Source organism: Schistocerca serialis, chromosome 1 (assembly GCF_023864345.2).
Source record: "Schistocerca serialis cubense isolate TAMUIC-IGC-003099 chromosome 1, iqSchSeri2.2, whole genome shotgun sequence".
Classification (NCBI taxonomy): Eukaryota; Metazoa; Arthropoda; class Insecta; order Orthoptera; family Acrididae; genus Schistocerca; species Schistocerca serialis.
In genome coordinates this window covers 1,186,651,312-1,186,664,885 of record NC_064638.1, presented here as the reverse complement: position 1 = coordinate 1,186,664,885, position 13,574 = coordinate 1,186,651,312, and the positions used below count along the sequence as shown (strand labels likewise).

Below are 13,574 nucleotides of genomic sequence, written 5' to 3'. Positions count from 1 at the left end.
ATAGATTCATTTTTGAGAATATTCTGCACAGCGAAGGAGACTGTGGATTTCCCACTGACTGGAACTGCTTTGCAACTTCTCACAGAAAGGGTGCTGTTGATGGAATTGGAAGTGATATCAAGAGGATGGTATGGCTGAGTGTACTGCATGGGAAGGAACATGTACAAATGCAGGCACATTTGCAGAGGTTGTATCAAGAGTTGTGAGAGAACCTAGCATTTTGTATGTTCCTACAGAAAAAATTGTCCACAGTACTGTTGATCTCAAGGAATGATGGAAAAATTTGCAAAAAGTGCAAGGAACATTGTCCTCACTCTATGTGAAGTGCGGCGAAATACCACACCACATTTGCGTTAGTTCAAATCCATCATTTACAGGACACACACACACACACACACACACACACACACACACACACTCACCGTACAAAGCAATTATTGACATCATTCTGATACCTTTTTGTGAAGTATAGTCATCATTAAGAGGTTTCCTGATAAGTCCATAGAATATGTAAGCCTTTAGGGTCGACAGAAGCGTCCGATCCCACGCTTCGGCTTTGACCCGTGGCGTAAGGGTGTTGTGTGTGACGTCATGACGGCGCGGAGTTTGATTTGAGTGTGGCTGTCTCCAGTTCTGTTTTATCTTACTTTATTTACTTTTCTGATCTGTTCGTTCTATCTCGTGAGATTTTTTTAAATTTAAAAACACTTATTACTTATTTTAATTATCTGTTTCCTCCAATTTCTGTTTTAGTTTATTATATTTATCTTTCTGATCTGTTTGTTCTATCCCGTGAGATTTTTTTAAAAAAAAGACAAAAAACACTAATCAGCTACTGAAGCATCTTTATCTTCTATGGGTTGCAGGGGTTACGACCCCTGGGGAGGTGGGTGGGTATTCATGCATGGCTGTCTTCACTTACACGTTGTAGCTACGCAAGGCGTCTAAATTTGTTTATATTTAGTTTGCCCCCCACCCAAAACACCCCATTTCCCGCGCTTGTCCCGTTAGTGTCATTAGGCTTCTTGTGCAAAGTGTGTGTGTGTGTTTTTGTTTCCGCCATATTTGTGACGTCATGGGTCAAAGCAGATGGGCGGGATCGGACGCTTCCGTATTTCCAGCCTTTACTCTTGTTTTGTAATGTTCTTGTGGTATATTTAAATAATTTTTATGCCCTATAGCAATAACTTTTTCATGGACAAAATGTCACATGCCTAAAAGTCACATGGTTAATTCAAAGTATTGTATATAATAATACATAATAAGTTGTAGAAATGTAAAAATAAGGTACCATTAGCATTCAATAATAATGAAATATTTTGGGTACCAGTAAAATATTAAAAATCAAATATGGAACAAAACTTCAGAAAATATTCTCAAATTATCAGAATGACTTTTTGCCATGTCTTCTCTATCACATGCCTAATAGATGTAAATTAATTTACTTTATGTTCTAAACTAAAATTCTAACTTGCATGTAGTACTTATCCTAATTGTATTAGTTGCTATAATTATTTGTAAATTGGAAGGTACATGACAGCTGTTAAACAAAAGAAGCAATGATAAAATTAAGTTTCAAATGTCAGATGCCTAACGAAAAAAATACTGTGAAATGCCCTTATCATTAACTTCAGTATACCTACACAGAGAAAATGAAACCCATGATACCCACCAAACACGCATGGATGTCTTCGTAATAAAATCCAAAAACTGAATAAACTCATCTTAACAACATACATGTCAAAAACACTACAGTATAAGAACATCCAGACTAACAAGACAAAATAAAGCACCATTCAGTATATAAATCAGACAACATAAAAAATAATACAACAAATATCACAAATACCACAATTACTTCCCCCAAACAACCATTTCTGTTTATCCCTGCTCCCCCTTATAAACAAAAATGCACCGGCCAATAACTACATTCTTACACCAAATGCCATATGAACTAAAATTTATTTGGAAATGATAGGAAACACTCCTTTCAAAATAAATAAATGATGTTGTTGTTGTGGTCTTCAGTCCTGAGACTGGTTTGATGCAGCTCTCCATGCTACCCTATCCTGTGCAAGTTTCTTCATCTCCCAGTAGCTACTGCAACCTACATCCTTCTGAATCTGCTTATTGTATCAACTCTTGGTCTCCCGCTACGATTTTTACCCTCCACGCTGCCCTCCAATGCTAAATTTGTGATCCCCTGATGCCTCAGAACATGTCCTACCAACCGGTCCCTTCTTCTCGTCAAGTTGTGCCACAAACTCCTCTTTTCCCCAATTAAATAAATGATATGTCACATGAAAATAATGTAAAAATCCTGAAATACCACTAAATCTTCTAACTAAATTGTACACTGTCAGCTTCCTTGATAAATAAACATCACCAACTTCTTACATACAACTCACTACATATCCATCAAGACAGTCCTCACATGTTTTTTTGAACCTTTCATTTACCTTTTGATTACAAGCACTAACAAAGTTTGTAGTTCTGAGGAGAGGACACATGATTTTTGTCAGTGAGCTCACTCCATATGCATCTGAGAAGAGGGAGTTTTGAATCAAGTGTGTTACTTGACGTGATACTCTTTCAAACTAAATTTCTGTGTGAGGAAAGTTGTTGAGTGTTTTGTCATTTGTAGATGATGTATTGTTGTGTGATTGATCAGACAGTGATGCTTGACAGCCATGTTTTGGTGAAGCAGTTGTGCGACATACCATAACTTTCACTCAGTCGTATTTAGTATTGGCAGAATGTATGGAATGTCAAAAATGTGGAAAGCCTATCAAAATTGTTAAAATGACTCCTTCCAACAGCAATGGTGGTTATTATATTGTGCTGTTCTGAAGACAATTAGTGATGATCAATTCAGTGGGGAACATGGTTCAGAAAATCTATTCAAGCAATCCAAAATATCATTCACTTGACTTGTTATTTTCTATATCATTTTTACATGTTGTTTCATGCAGGCGTTTGGGGTTCCATGGTTGTTCAGTTGTTGATTGGCAGGGAAGAAGAGTGTGGGAAGTTTTATACTTTGAAATGGTTCTTATATAAAATCTGCTGCTGTTATCATCTTCAGTACGAAGACAAGTTTGATGCAGTTCGCCAAGCTAGTCTATTCTGTGAAAGCCTCTTCATTTCTCAAAAATACTGCAACCTACATCCATTTGAATCTGCTTACCATACTCATCTCGTGGTCTCCTCGTACAGTTTTTACCCCCCACCCCAACAAACACACACACTTCCCTCAAATTCTAAATTGACGGTTTCAAACAGTTAAAACTCCAGGTTGGAATATCAGCAATACTAGGAAAAGGGTAGATTGCTACCCACCATAAAGATGACACAATGAGTTGGAAACAGGTGCAATGAAAAGACTGCTACACATTATAGCTTTAGGCCAAAGCCTTCTTCAGCAAAGAAAAAACACACTCATTCACGCAAGCAAACACACTTCACGCACATGTGGCTCATTGGTTAGCACACTGGCCTCACATTTGGGATGACAATGGTTCAAACCCACATCTAGCCATCCAGATTTAGGTTTTGCATGATTTCCCCAAATTGCTCCAGGCAAAGGCTGGTATGGTTCCTTTGAAAGGGCATGGTCGATTTTGTTCCCTATTACTGACAAAATCCAAGCCTCTGCTCCATCTATAATGACCTTGATGTCAACAGGACATTAAACACAATCTTCCTTCCTTAGCTCCGTCTGGAATCCTGGTCAGAGCCGTCATTGGTAGCAGTCATCTGTGCTTGAGGTGTGCGTGCTTGTTTGAATGTGTGTGTGTTTCCTTTGCTGAAGAAGGTGTTGGCTGAAAGCTGTAGCATGTAACAGTCTTTTTGTTGTGCTGTCTGCAACTCAGTGGGTAATCTTCATGGTGAGTAGCAATCTATCCTTTTCCTAATGTTGTTAAATTGACAACTCCTTAATGTTTATTATCAACTGATCCCTTCTTTTAGTCTAATTGTGCATAATTTTTTTCACTCCCCAGCTCAATACGTCCTCATTGGTTTTGTGATCTACCCACCTAATCTTCAGCTTCTATTCTCCTCTTATCTCAACTGCTTATCGTACACATTTCATTTCCATAAAACACTACACTCCAGACCAATACCCTCAGGAAAGACTTATTAACAGTTACATTTGTATTAAGTGTTAACATATTCTTCTTTTTCAGAACTGCTTTCCTTGCTATAGCCAGTCTGCATTTTGTATTCTCTCAACTTTGTTTATCATCACTTATTTTGCAGCCCAGTGTCAAAACTCATGTCTTACTTTAATTTCTCATTTCCTGATCAAATTCCCTCAGCACACTTGATTTAATCTTTTCAATTACAGTGTCATTGTCAAACCTCAAATCTTTCGTTTCTTCTTCCCCAACTTAAATTTCTACTCATCTCCCCCCCCCCCCCCCCCCTCTCCTCCTCTTTTTGCTGCTTGCTCAGTGTACAGATTGAATAACATTGGGGTTAGGCCACAACCATGTTTCATCCCTTCTCAGCCGCTGCTTCTCTTTCCTTTCCTTCAGCTCTTATAACTGCAGTCTGTTTCCTTCATAAGTTATAAATGACCTTTCAATACCTTTATTTCATCCCTGCTACCTTTAAAATTTCAAAGAGGGTAATCCAATCAACATGGTCGAAAACTTTCTCTAAATCTACAAATGCCATAATTGTAGGTTCGCCTTTCCTCAACCTGTCTTCTAAGATAAGACATATTGTCAGTATTGCGTCATGGCTCCCTACATTTCACTGGAACCCGAAAACTCCCATATTGGTTTCCATCAGTTTTTTCATTCATTTGTAAATAATTCATATCAAATCATGACTTATCAGACTGACAGTTTGGTAATAGGGTCATTCTGTACCAAGTGGTCCAGGCAAAAAATTATTGGTAGCTTGACCATCTCAGAAAAATTTGGTATTTGCTGCATGCATTCCCTAATGTTTAGTGGACTCAAAAACGTTTTTAAACAGTTTTGTTGTTTATCATTTAAAATGGCAGCCATTTTTGTTTCAGACGGCAAGCAATTTTTTGCTGCAGGCATCTGCAGTTTTTTGTGTTATTCAGTAATGGGTTGCCCTAGATCTTTCAAATAAAAAGTGTTTGGTTCAGCACACACTGGACTACAAATTAAAACCAGTATAGCCTAGTTGAATGTATTCCTTAGTAGGTTTTTAATAGCTCAAAGCTGTTAAAGAAATAAAATAAAAAAACCCTCATTTTTTTGAACAGTAGTTTTCCACAGGAGTAATTTCTCAGCCTAAACATTTTTTGTGCTGTTATGCTATACAGTATAGTTACATTTTATAGACTATCCATGGTGAGAAGTTTACACATAAAAAATACCCTATTTTAAAGACCAGATTTTTTGGATTATTTCTTTTTTTTTGCCTGCAATATTTTTGTCAGGGGACCAGATAAAAATCTGGAAGTTACATGCATAATAGACTGTATGATATCAAAACTCGGTACAAATGTCAACTTTGAGATTCAGTTGGGAGCTATGAAAAAATTGCAAATATGAGTCAAAAATATGTTTTTTGAATATGCAGTATGTAGGCTAATACAATAAAAGTATCAATTTTATAATCTAAACATATCTATGATTACTTGTTATTTTTTATTGAAAATTATCCTACTAATTGCTCTATGTTCTCATCTTCTTTGTTTTTGTTATGTCATTCATAAAACATCTGAGAAATTTCTTCATTAAGTTTGGGTGTTAGGTTAAAAGTTCACCTAGACAGTGCTGTAAATTCCAGGGAAGACATCTCGTCAGTACACTTTTAACTGGCAGCTGAACTTCATTCTTCTCAACTTTTTTGAACGAGGTCCTTGGTCCTGGTGGGTGGTAAAATGTAACATGTGCATCTTGGTTTTCACAATCAGTATTGTCAACTCTGGAAGTCCAATGCAGTTCATCAGAAATACAAGCCCGCTTTGTCTTTATTTTGGAGTGTTAGTGGTACAAGTTTTCCGCATTATTGAAGTTCACTATCACTATATGTTGATCTGATCATGTACTATAGCAAGTTGACACTATCATGTGTGTTCTTCCCATCTTCCCAGGGCATGATGCGAGAAAATGCCATTCCACATCAAATCCAAAATCATCTCTGTGAAAGGAGGTATTATTTATTATTATTATTACTATTAAATAATTATTATTGTTATAGCACCATCAGAGAAGTAGATTAGTTTGTTTGTGAATTGGTGGTGCTGCCTTATGTAGTCCATTAATTACAGGTAAAAGTGTGCACTTCTGTAATGTTGTGTTCAAGGTGGTCAGTTATGGCATACCAACTGTGCTCTGTAGTTTATCTTGATTTTTATAATAGAACACAAATAGATGAATTGTAGCCTTTTTGTTTACTCATTGGTGCTTTTGTACTTAGTCTTGAACAACAAAGGATTAGTTTTCCAAAAAGTCAGCAAGAACTAAGCAATCATTAACTGCCAATGTTTCCTTTTTGTCTATCATAAATTTACCTTGAGCTTTAGCAATAAAATGATGCATTTTCATTGTTAGCTACCAACGCTTCAAAAAATCATCTCATGGCTTTATAATTGTCACCATTTCCATCCCCCTCATGAACCATGGACCTTGCCGTTGGTGGGAAGGCTTGCATGCCTCAGCGATACAGATGACCATACCGTAGGTGCAACCACAATGGAGGGGTATCTGTTGAGAGGTCAGACAAATGTGTGGTTTCTGAAGAGGGGCAGCAGCCTTTTCAGTAGTTGCAGGGGCAACAGTCTGGATGATTGACTGATCTGGCCTTGTAACACTAACCAAAACGGCCTTGCTGTGCTGGTATTGCGAACAGGTGAAAGCAAGTGGAAACTACAGCCGTAATTTTTCCCGAGGGCATGCAGCTTTATTGTATGGTTAAATGATGATGGCATCCTCTTGGGTAAAATATTCCGGAGGTAAAATAGTCCCCCATTCAGATCTCTTGGCGGGGACTACTCAGGAGGACGTCGCTATCAGGAGAAAGAAAACTGGCGTTCTACGGATCGGAGTGTGGAATGCCCGATCCCTTAATCGGGCAGGTAGGTTAGAAAATTTAAAAAGGGGAAATGGATAGGTTAAAGTTAGATATAGTGGGAATTAGTGAAGTTCGGTGGCAGGTGGAACAAGACTTTTGGTCAGGTGAATACAGGGTTATAAATACAAAATCAAATAGGGGTAATGCAGGAGTAGGTTTAATAATGAATAAAAAATAGGAGTACGGGTAAGCTACTACAAACAGCCTGTTGTTGTTGTTGTTGTTGTTGTTGTTGTTGTTGTTGTGGTCTTCAGTCCTGAGACTGGTTTGATGCAACTCTCCATGCTACCCTATCCTGTGCAAGCTTCTTCATCTCCCAGTACTTACTGCAACCTACATCCTTCTGAATCTGCTTAGTGTATTCATCTCTTGGTCTCCCTCTACGATTTTTACCCTCCACGCTGACCTCCAATACTAAATTTGTGATCCCTTGATGCCTCAGAACATTGGCACAACAAACAGCATAGTGGACACATTATTGTGGCCAAGATAGACATGAAGCCCATGCCTACTACAGTAGTACAAGTTTATATGCCAACTAGCTCTGCAGATGATGATGAAATTGATGAAACGTATGATGAGATAAAAGAAATTATTCAGGTAGTGAAGGGAGACGAAAATTTAATAGTCGTGGGTGACTGGAATTCAAGAGTAGGAAAAGGGAGAGAAGGGAACATAGTGGGTAAATATGGATTGGGAGTGAGTAATGAAGGAGGAAGCCGTCTGGTAGAATTTTGCACAGAGCATAACTTAATCATAACTAACACTTGGTTCAAGAATCATAAAAGAAGGTTGTATACATGGAAGAATCCAGGAGATACTAGAAGGTATCAGATAGATTATGTAATGGCAAGGCAGAGATTTAGGAACCACGCTTTAAATTGTAAGACATTTCCAGGGGCAGATGTGGACTCTGACCACAATCTATTGGTTATGAACTGTAGATTAAAACTGAAGAAACTGCAAAAAGGTTGGAACTTAAGGAGGTGGGACCTGGATAAACTGACTAAATCAGAGGTTGTACAGAGTTTCAGCGAGAGCATAAGGGAACAATTGACAGGAACGGGGGAGAGAAATACAGTAGAAGAAGAATGGGTAGCTCTGAGGGATGAAGTAGTGAAGGCAGCAGAGGATCAAGTAGGTAAAAAGACGAGGGCTTGTAGAAATCCTTGGGCAACAGAAGAAATATTGAATTTAATTGATGAAAGGAGAAAATATAAAAACGCAGTAAATGAAGCAGGCAAAAAGGAATACAAAACGTCTCAAAAATCAGCTCAACAGGAAGTGCAAAATGGCTAAGCAGGGATGGTTAGAGGACACATGTAAGGATGTAGAGGCTTACCTCACTGGGGGTAAGATAGATACTGCCTACAGGAAAATTAAAGAGACCTTTGGAGAAAAGAGGGCCACTTGTATGAATATCAAGAGCTCAGATGGAAACCCAGTTCTAAACAAAGAAGGGAAAGCAGAAAGGTGGAAGGAGTATATAGAGGGTCTATACAAGGGCGATGTACTTCAGGACAATATTATGGAAATGGAAGAGGATGTAGATGAAGATGAAATGGGAGATATGATACTGCGTGAAGAGTTTGACAGAGCACTGAAAGACCTGAGTGGAAACAAGGCCCCGGGAGTAGACAACATTCCCTTGGAACTACTGACGGCCTTGGGAGAGCCAGTCCTGACAAAACTCTACCATCTGGTGAGCAAGATATATGAGATAGGCGAAATACCCTCAGACTTGAAGAAGAATATAATAATTCCAATCCCAAAGAAAGCAGGTGTTGACAGATGTGACAATTACTGAAGTGTCAGTTTAATAAGTCACAGCTGCAAAATACTAACGTGAATTCTTTACAGACGAATGGAAAAACTGGTAGAACCTGACCTCGGGGAAGATCAGTTTGGATTCCGTAGAAATGTTGGAACACGTGTGGCAATACTGACCCTATGACTTATCTTAGAAAATAGATTAAGGAAAGGCAAACCTACATTTCTAGCATTTGTAGACTTAGAAAAATCTTTTGACAATGTTGACTGGAATACTCTCTATCAGATTCTAAAGGTGGCAGGGGTAAAATACAGGGAGCGAAAGGCTATTTACAATTTGTACAGAGACCAGATGGCAGTTATAAGAGTCGAGGGGCATGAAAGGGAACCAGCGGTTGGGAAGGGAGTGAGACAGGGTTGTAGCCTCTCCCCGATGTTATTCAATCCGTATATTGAGCAAGCAGTAAAGGAAACAAAAGAAATCTTCGGAGTAGGTATTAAAATCCATGGAGAAGAAATAAAAACTGCGGTTCGCCGATGACATTGTAATTCTGTCAGAGGCAGCACTAGATCTGGTAGAGCAGTTGAATGGAATGGACAGTGTCTTGTAAGGAAGATATAAGATGAACATCAACAAAAGCAAAACGAGGATAATGGAATGTAGTCGAATTAAGTCGGGTGATGCTGAGGGAATTAGATTAGGAAATGAGACACTTAAAGTAGTAAAGGAGTTTTGCTATTTGGGGAGCAAAATAACTGATGATGGTCGAAGTAGAGAGGATATAAAATGTAGACTGGCAATGGCAAGGAAAGCGTTTATGAAGAAGAGAAATTTGTTAACATCGAGCATAGATTTAAGTGTCAGGAAGTCGTTTCTGAAAGTATATGTATGGAGTGTAGTCATGTATGGAAGTGAAACATGGACGATAAATAGTCTGGACAAGAAGAGAATGGAAGCTTTCAAAATGTGGTGCTACAGAAGATTGCTGAAGATTAGATGGGTAGATCACATAACTAATTGAGGAGGTATTGAATAGAATTGGCTAGAAGAGGAGTTTGTGGCACAACTTGACAAGAAGAAGGGACCGGTTGGTAGGACATGTTCTGAGGCATCAAGGGATCACAAATTTAGCATTGGAGGTCAGCGTGGAGGGTAAAAATCGTATAGGGAGACCAAGAGATGAAGAGATGAATACACTAAGCAGACTCAGAAGGATGTAGGTTGCAGTAAGTACTGGGAGTTAAAGAAGCTTGCACAGGATAGGGTAACATGGAGAGCTGCATCAAACCAGTGTCAGGACTGAAGACCACAACAACAACAACAACCATTTCCATTCTGTCTTTTGTCACCCATTGTTTGCATTCTGTATTGTCAGGCATCAAATCACCTTCTTCCAGTTCTTCAGACATGTCAATTAAAGCTTGTTTGCTAGGACAGTCTTGACATTTTCCCATGATCATACAGTTGTAACCATCAGTATTATGTACCAGAACTTCCAAGAGGTCTTTGTAGCCAGCTCTAAGATAGGCTTCATCTATCATCAACTTCACATTTTGGTGATACCAACAAATGCAAATTAGCCGGTTAACTCTTCAACAAAACAGTTGTGTCCTGAATGGTACAAATAGTTAGTGAGAACCTTCATGAAACTAATAGATCTGAAACCTCCTAGTTTTTAGCCAGTTCAAAAACCGATAACGCATACAAGGAATAAGATTAATAATATGCAGTTAGCCCAGCCACACTTGTATAAACCATTTAAGTAAGTAAATCTAGTTACTACTCAGTTGCCAATTTAGCTAGTTAACACTCCAGCAAATTACCTGAGTTAGAAATAAAAAAGAAGTAAAAGGAGAGCTACAGTAGGCACACAATGATTAAGACACAAATAAGTATCTTGACATGCTATGCAAACCTGTCTTGGCAATGCATAGTGGGCTCAGGATGATTAAGTGGCCATTCAGTGGAATGCTGACTTGGCTCCATCCGGGCAGATTTCAACCAAATCCCACCAGAAGAAACACAGATGACAGCCTAATTAACAGAGAAATAAATAGTTCAGTACAGAAATTCAGCCAGGCCTCTACTGTAGACCGAATGCCGCCACACAACGGTCAGAATTACAGCAACAAGAAAAACAAGTAACTAATTTTTCAATGAGTTAATGGAGTCAAATCAAGGAAACTTAAAGTCAGCCAAAATAAACAAACAAGTAACTGTCATGTGGAGCAGAGCACTAAACTCCAAGCTAATGCGTTCAGTTGCCTAACGAACCCCTGACTTACAGTAGATAAACATAAACTTTTAAATAACATTAAAACAACATATAAGATAGTAGAACAAATGCAAAATAAAGTCCTCACTGAGAAAGACTTAATAACGAAGATTAAGATGCCCTACCTTAACCACAAATAATGAACAAATGCAATCAAACTTGATAGTATAAACATCCAATAAGATAACAGATGAAACTGTGTACTCTAGTAATAGTACAAGCAAGGCATGGCACATGAAATGAACCCACTTGATATATAATTGTGTGCTGCCACAAATGAAATGTGTTACAGCAGCCATCTAGAGAGGTGAGATCATATTTTGCAAATAGCACTCAGATTGGAGCATTAAATAAAGAAACAAATCAGTTTTATAGGAGTGCACACACTAGTTTCCTGCCTAGAGACACAAGTGGAATCAATAATCATAAACATATCCACACAACAATCCAGGAAACACAATGTGGAGCCAACACACAGCTTCAACAGAGTAGTGGTACACCTGCAGGTCTGGTTGATCAGTGAAGCTTACAATGTGTTCCTTCCCTCTGTACATGACCCACACGTCCAAAAGTTTTCAGCTGGCTATAACTGAGTTAATAATGGTTCGCAATCCACGAATTCACCGGATTCTCTCTTCCTGTTATTGCTGCTATGCTCGGAGCTGGTAACTGTTAACTACCGAACTTGTGCTAGCCATCTACTGCCAGTTCACATCCCTATGAACCTGAACCAAATAACGCCACCAGGGGCAGATCCCTTATACCTCGCCAAGAGTATCTACAGAAGTCTCCTACCTGCCATCTTCCACGGATAACAGCAGTTGATAGCAGCAGGTCGTTGACTTGTTGAGATGTCTGAGTACTGTTAAGTGAAAATTGTGGGACAGTGAGGAACTTGACGTCAATAATGAACACTTCAAGTAAATTTTAGGAATGCCAGCTTCAACAGCTGTCTGCACTTCCTACCACAGCACAGTATGAAGACATTTTTTTTAATCACTGATGTCATACAGCACATGTACCCAATGGTGCCCAACAGTGCAATGCATTCACATTCGATTTAATAATTACTATTGTCAACACTCTTTTAACCTTTTTCTGTTGCCTTTTGAATATCGTATTGACTGTAATTAATGATAATTAAGACATTGTGCAACAGTTTGTGCAAGCTGTGACTGACGCAAGACTCCTCAAGCAGTGACAATGGCGTTCCTGGTCTGAAAGTGTTTGTCCAATCAGGGGCCTGGATTTTTCTTATCTCTTATATGAATCGGATACCGTCAGAGAAAAACTAGCAAGGATGTTGTTAGCAGGCAGGTGTCGCTGTGCCGTGTCAGCAAACTGCCGTGGTGGAAGCTCCTGGTCATCAAAACACCACATTTATCTCCTTCCCAGATTGGAAGTCTGAAACATTATTGCATGACATTAGGGTAACCGTTTAACATAAGTGTTACAGGTTGTTGAGAGTTTCTGATGGAGCATTAGGCAACTGCTGACTGAAGTAAGCAAAATAAACATAATAGAAGATGCATAAGTAGCTTGGAGGGATGAAATAGTGTAGCAGAGGACTAGACAAATGCCATGCCTAATAGAAATACCTAAATAATATGTAATGTATGAACTTTAACTGATGAAAGGAGAAAATATGAAAATTGTGCAAGCAAATGGGAAAGTGGACTAAAAATGAAATTGCTGAAAAGTACAAAATGGCAAAGCAGGTGTAGTTAGAGGAACAATTCAAAGCTGTAGAAGCATGTGCGTCTATAGGAAAGATGGTTGCCATGTATAGGAAAGTTAAAGAGATTTTTGGAGAAACAAGAAGCAGTAGTTTCAACATAAAGAGCTCAGCTCAGGTAATACTAAGCAAAGAAGTGAAGCCTGAAAGCTGGAAGGAATATGTAGAAGGACCTAAATAATGGAAGGATACGTGAAGACAAGTTGTATGGAAAAGGAAGAGAAGTAGATAAGGATACGATGAGATATATAGCAATGCTAGAAGAATTTGACAGAGCACTGAAAGACCAAAGTCTAAGCAAGGCCCCTGGAGTAGAGGGCATTCCCTCAGAATTATTGAGATAGGGACAACCAAAACTATTCCACCTGGTATCCAAGATATGTGCAACCAGCCTTCAAGAACAATGTAATAATTCCAATTCAAAAACGGCAGGAATGAGTATTATTGAACCATTAGCTAATAAGTCATGGCTGCAAAGTACAAACAAACATGAGTTATTTACAGGAGTTAGAAGCTGACCAAGGAGGAAAAAAGTTGGGACTCCACAGAAATGTTGGAGCATGGATAGCAATACTGGCCCTATTACTTAGAATATAGTTTGCAGACATGTAAACCCACATTTGTAGATTTATGGGGGGAAAACTGTTGACTGGAGTACAGCCTGAAATTCTGGAGTTAGAAGAGAAGAAATCCAGGGAGCAAGTTTACCTTCAACTTGTACTAAAATCAAA

At 38.7% G+C, this 13,574-nt stretch overlaps 1 protein-coding gene across 4 annotated transcripts in view; it reads left to right on the top strand.

Annotated features, from left to right (window-relative positions):
• LOC126418788 (DNA excision repair protein ERCC-1) overlaps positions 1 to 13,574 on the top strand; it is a 118,632-nt gene that overhangs the window by 5,180 nt on the left and 99,878 nt on the right. The gene's annotated exons all lie outside the window — the stretch shown is intronic.